We start from the raw sequence: 7,084 nt of genomic DNA on the forward strand, positions 1-7,084 counted from the left end.
CTAGCTGAAATTAGAGAAAGAGAAGTTCTTTTGAAGAGAACCTGCCATGTACAGGAGGCAGCATTTAGATCACCTCTCAATTCCCAGTTTATTATATTGGAAACATTAAAGCATTTCCCCTTGGATAAGATCTGGGACTCTTCTTGGAAGAGTTCAGTTACCTCACTTCTAATGAAAGAGTGCCTTCACTTTGTATATTGTCTGATATATATTCTTATAATATGATGTATATTCTCACTATGCTCATTTCTGTTTGAATAATGTTTTCATTATGGAACTGGCATCTAATTGGAAGGAGGTCAACTTGAACACAGCTTGAATCTAAAAATTACCTCACCCAAATTAACAACATTTAAGGGAGAAGATATAATTCTAGAGTGATACCCCCTGAATGGGAACAGGTGGAGATTTCCCCAAAATTTTGTGAGATAGAGTAGGTCAGACGAGACCTAAGTCACATGATTCCTGTTCCCAGAGCCAGAAGATCAGACCTTGGACCCCAGGTTGCAGGAAGTTGCATGATCTCTAATGGTCAAACTCTAAGTCAGTGACAGGAAGTGAGATGACCCACAAGAAGCAGACAACATTGGTGACCATTGGTCAAGGATGGTTACTTCCTTTTAGTCTATCCAATGAAAAGACTTGGGTCTTTTGCTATTTAAGTCCTGACAAGCTTCCAACTTGTCAGGTCCACAAGCACATGGGGGGAGCTACGATGTCTCCTGGGTGTGCTGGGCCTCCCCCTGCAGGGACTAAATAAATGCTTTCTCTTTATGCCTGAAGCTGTCTCTGATTAATATGGGAAAGGGGGTCTAGGACCCGTCCCCCCCCCCACACACACACACACATCCTCTCTGAGGAGAGTGTAGTGGTCAGCCAGGCCTCAACCTCCTGCTTCTCCTCTTGACAGTATTCAAAGTTGCTCTTGAAGTAGGAAAAGGTGAGAAGATTTCACAGGTTCACTTTCACTCTATGTGAAAAAAGAAGGAAAAGAAAAAGGAAGCGGTGAATGCCTTATTATATATATATATATATATATATATATATATATATATATATATATATATATATATATATATATATATATATAAGCATTGTGACAAAAAGGACCAATTTTTCTGTCTGAATATTAAGGGAAGAAAGAATTATTTTCTTTTTCTACTCCCCTCTATATAGGTTCTTGAGAGAAAAAGAAATGAAAAGAACCAGAAATGTGGTGGTTTGGTCTTGAAGGAAATTAGGGATTCTAAGAGGTACAGAGGAGGAGGGAAAGGATTCTTGGTATGGGGGAGACAACCAGCATAAAAGTATAGACATGTAAAATGTGTGAGGAATAGTAAATTGATTAGTATTGTAGGCTTTTAGAGTACATGGAAGGGAATAATGCCTAAGAATACTGGCAAGATAAGATGGGGGTACATTTGTAAAGGGAGATTTTCTGCTCGATTTATCAAAGAAAAACATCTTGGAAAGAACACAATAAGTAATGTAGGATAAACTTCACATATTAGAACCATAACTACATTTAAGCTTATCGTTGATTTCCTATTTTGAATCTCCTCTACCTCCGTACATTTTTTGCTTATTCACTGACTGACTGCAGTTTCTTTAAAGGAAGAAAAGAGGAAAAAATAAAGAAAATCTTTCATTTAACCCTCTGTGTAGCTTTCTTGGAGAAAAGAAGCAAATAAGGTAATTCTGGAGTATGTAACTGAACATCTATCAGTGGCCTAATGAATCATACTCTAAAAACAAACAAAAAAAGAAATTTTAAAATATTGAACATGTGTTAAAAATCTTTTAATAAACTCATTTGTTGGGTAAAACTCAAAAACCCTTATATTTTTCCATTCTTTCTACCTTTTAGACTTTGCTAAAAGCAGTGAGAATTTAAGGGATGCGCAGAATAGTTCTGAGTAGTTCCCTCAACCTTACAAATAAAAAACTTATTTGAAGCTGAACTGTTCATGTTTGTATTATGAAGGACTTATTCCTTTCTTATTTAAGTCTACTATTTTGCCAAATGAATGCCTCCAAGACTCCATTAACTTAAAAGTAGTATAGAGGAAGATAAAATATTTTGTTGGCCTGGATATAAATGAGTGTCTTCAGTGCTCTGCAGGTATAATTTCTTAGATTCAGTTTTCCTAAGTGTACTTAAGAATTGTACTTAAATATCCCCCCCATATCGTACTGGACAAGTGGTCATCCAACATATACTTGAAAACCTCTGATGAGAGATAACTTATTATCTCTCAAGGCAGCCCATTCCACTTATGTATAGCTTTAATTGCCAGGAAGCTATTTGTTCTTTTAACCTAAATTGAGATGAAATCTCATCTCTGGAACTTCTAATCAGAGTCAAGCAAAACAAGAGTAACATCTCTTTCAATGACAGCCTGCTTAAATGGTCATTATGTTTTACTATACTTCCTATTCTACAAGTTAAATTATTCTGTTAAATTATTATGTTACTCAGTCTATGGATGATATAAGGGCCTTCATTGTTTTTTGGATAATTTTGGAATATCCAGAAAATACTCAATGTATTTCCTAAATCTAACACTCAGAGCTGAATACAATACTCCAAAAAGTGCCTGAACAGAAAAAAAATTATAGCAGGATTCTTTCCTCCCATGTTCTGGCCAGAATTTCTCTCTCGATGCAGCTTAAACTCTCATTAATATTTTTGCCTGTTATGTCATACTGATAACTCACATTGAGTTTGTAGTACACTAAAATCCCTCAGATCCCCCCTCCCATATCAGTTGTCATCTAGCTATGTTCCCTTTATATTGTGTTTGTGAAGTGACCTTTTTTTTAATCCAAATGTAAGAATCTGTCACTATTAAATTTATTATTATTTTATTTGATCTATCTTTATAGCCTGTCAAGATTTCTTTTGGATCCTGTGATTTAATGTATTAGCTATCCCTTCCAAAATTGTTTAAATTACAAATATCTGCCAGAGAGAATAATGTTGAAGCTGAAAGATATCTTGGTGATCATTTCTTTCAACCCTCTTATTTGATAGATGAGAAAACTCAAGCCCAGAGAAGTGAAATTACTTGATCAAGATCATACAACAACATGGGTAAGAAGATAAAAAGAAATAATGGGAATTAGTGAAACTATACCCCAAAATTAGAAAGATATGAAGATAAAAATCAGTTAATATGCAATGCATGATTATATAATGAGGAACTGGCCAATAGTCTTCAGAACATGCTCAATCTCTCCCTCTTGGTAAGTTTACAGAGCATGTGCAATTCCCTTCCTGCTACCAATCCCACATGTGAACCTATTTCAAATTGGTCAAACTATTTCCAGTGTGGGTGACTTAGGTGCTTTGGTAATTGGCTGAGGAACCATAATTGTATCCTTACAAAATATTTGAATGGATAATCTCTTACTTTTCTTTCCTAGAGACTTCCAAGTGGGAAGGATTGTTGTGAATTGTAGATGATAGGATAGGGATGCAAGAGCAGAAGCAAGCATTTTCCTTCAACCAGGTGCAACATGAGCATCAGTGTCGTTTCTGATTCATTTTTTTTTATTTTTGGCGAATGAATGTCCTTATATGGACACTTCTCTCCTATCTCAATCCTGCCTCTCAGGACTTTTCTACCTCTTTCTTCATCAATTTTCTCACCCTAGAGATGCCTGAGCCCTTGCAGTCATCCCCTCCCTTGATTGGAAATTTCTGACAGGGAATCATCATTTAAAGAAATGTTCAGTCACTCCATAATCACTTCCCTCCTGGCTTTATTCCTGACTCTCCAGAACTTTCCACCTAGCCCTTCCATGTGTATCCTTTCCCTCACTCTCCAATTTCCTTCTTTCTATATTACATTTCTTTATTGGAACATAAGCTCCTTTAGAGTAGGAACTTTTATCTTTTTCTTTTCCTCATTCCCTCTCTCCTTTCCTTCCTTCCTCTCTTTTTTTCTCTCTCTTTCCAATCTACTTGACCCAGACAGCAATGGGTTGTTGTGGACACCTATATAAAGTCCCTACAGCTGACATCCAGTTTTTCTTCCAATCCAAGGACATTTAGGCTGCTGCTCTTGTCACTGGAATAGGAAAGAGTAACCTGCAAGATTGGTCCAAAGCTTTACACAATAAGCAGCTAGCTACACTGTGGTATTTTGAAGAATGACACAAAGTATTATACTTAGTGACCTTAGAAAGTCTAAAATAGCATTTGTAGTTACTATTTTGTATTAAGGTATTACCTCCAGGAGGCCACTGGTAAAGGGCAATATGGTAAACTGGAAAGAGAAGCTAACCCTCTCCAAACAACCATGCATTTTATCAGAATAGCTATCTAGAACCATAGAAATCAAAGAAAAGAATCTTGATTTTAATCATGCCAGCCACACAATAGTCATTTAATGTATACTTGATTGATAAACTAATAGCATGTGACATATGTCAGGGGACAATGGGGAAGGACTGAAAAGGTCCTAGAAGATGAAGTGCTACCTGAGAAGGCCAGGAACAGATGGGGAACTGCAGTGGTAAACCATGTCTCTGTTATTTAAGGTTTTAGTACCTCTTGAATCAGAGAATGTATATAAATAGAAAAGGGTCATAGAAGTCAATTTCCTCATGATCACCAGAGGAAGTAAAATCTAGAATCATTAGATAATTTGCTCATGATCATATAGCTAGTTATAAACTAATGAGCCAGTCCTCAAGTCCAAGTATCCTGCTTCCAAATCAAACATTTTACCCATTAAACCATGAGAAAAAATGAGGGCACCTAGAATTCTGGTAGAGAACAATGAAGATAAACTCTATCAAATTCACCGTTTTTCCAGGGGCTAACTAGTAGATTAGGTTTCTGTTTCTAAAATTATAAAATCTTAGAAAAAATGTAGATTTCTAAATGTAGAGCAGAAAAAGTCCTAAAAGGTCATCTGGTCTGACCCTTTCATTTTACAGATGAAGGATATTAAGTCTCAAAAGCATTAAATGAACTGGCTAAAGTGACACAAATAGTGAGTGACAAAACTGGGTCTCCAAATCCAGCATTCTCTCCTTAGCACTGTGCTGTCACTTGCCATTCTCCTATATACTAAGGAGCTTTTGATTACAGTCTCACACTGCAAGAGAAGCTTGGAGTTCTCCACCTCAGTCACATAAGCCACAATATGAGTGGTCCTTCTAAGGCTGGGTATTCTTTGCCTATTGCTGCTGTAGCTGAAGCACTGCCATAACCACTGCAGAGGTACTCAGGGAGGAATCTTACTCATAATAGGATGGCGGCGGGGGGAGACACCCAATACTAAAGAGGATCCAGAAGGAGGCTGATGCACTCACACTTCATGGTACAGCAAGGACAGAGCTTAAGATTTAACACTTTTTTGTAGAGTTTCACTATATTAAGATCATAAAAATAATTTGCATAGATAACTAGCAGTTTTCCAGTTTCTAAAATTCTGGATTTTAAGCTAAACTTTTTTTGGCATAGCTAATTATTTCACTTATTTTGTCCAAAAACAAACAGGCAAATCAATTCCTTAGAAGACATACTAAGCCAAAACTGTTTTTAATTAGAAATGCCACTAATCCTTCCATTTAGCGAGAATGAAATTGAATTTCATTTACGGAAAGAGAAAAAGATAAGATTTTACAGCATCTATTATGTGCCAGACACTGTGCTAAGCATTCTGAAAATACTATCTTACTTGATTTGTAGAGAAAAATGTCAAGATTTTTATAATTTATTTCCTGTGGTAGTATATCCACTCTTACTGGATGTCATTTTTGGAATACCAATAATTAAATGAATATTTATAGAAAGCTAAAAAAAAAAACTATGATTGTAGCAACCACCACAGCAGAAACAGAAGAGCAATAAAGTGGACTGAGCCACTTTTAATTTTTTTTTTGGCTTACTAATTGTTATTACCTATGGGTGAGGAGTCTCAATTCTTGGTGAGGCTAATCTTCTGAAAATGGACAGCATCTTTGCTGCATTCTATGCTTGAGAACTCTCTAGTATGGAAAAAAAAAAAAAGAAAGAAACTTCCAAATCCAATGTTCCATTGGAGTCATCTCTATGCCATAATGAGGTGTTAGGGTAGAACTCTGTAATAGATCATGACACGATAAAATAATAAGCAAGTCACAATCAAATTAATCAATTTAGTAATCTAAATAGTGAGTTAGTCTCTCTATTTAAAAAGATGTAGAACTATATTGAGACATTAAATATGTTTAATTAATAAACTTTTTTAAATTTTATTTATTTATAATTTTTTGACAGTATATATGCATGAGTAATTTTTTATAACATTATCCCTTGTATTCATTTTTCCAAATTATCCCCTCCCTCCCTCTACTCCCTCTCCGAAATGACAGGCAATCCCATACATTTTACATGTGTTACAATATAACCTAGATACAATATATGTGTGTAAATACCATTTTCTTGTTGCACATTAAGTTTAATTAATAAACTTCACATGCATCAACAAAAACAAATAAACCTAAAAATAAAATCTTGCACAAAACATTTAACATAAAATACCACACATTTTAACACAACAAAAATTATAAACAGCAAACAAAAACTTACTTCTCTCTCCTGTCTCTCCTTCTAAATTCTATCATATATATATGTATATATGTATATATGCTTCATTTGTACTCTTCAGTTTATGATAGCATATTTACTTAAATTAATTACTATCATTTAGTCAGCCATGATTTACTCATTGGATACATAGATTGTTTCTTGTTTTTTACTGTTGCAAATAAAATAGCTTTGAACATTTTGCATAGGTAGGTACCTTTTTAATTTTTATTATTCTTTTAGGACTGAATCCTAGCAACTGAAACTATAAGTCAAAAGCGGGGATCATTTAGAGGAAACATCTTGCTCTGCAGTTTAGAGTCTGACCAAAAATTTAATAGAATAGCTCCAGCAAAAATGAATTTTATCCTTTTGCTTTAGCAAATTAAATGCCTTTTTAAAAACAAACATGTGACAAGCAAAACAGGATCATGCACTCACCATATCATTTAACTAATTATATAATTGTAAACATATAGTCTATCATGTAATATTGCTTAT

This window comes from Sminthopsis crassicaudata, chromosome 5 (genome assembly GCF_048593235.1).
Source record: "Sminthopsis crassicaudata isolate SCR6 chromosome 5, ASM4859323v1, whole genome shotgun sequence".
Lineage (NCBI taxonomy): Eukaryota > Metazoa > Chordata > Mammalia > Dasyuromorphia > Dasyuridae > Sminthopsis > Sminthopsis crassicaudata.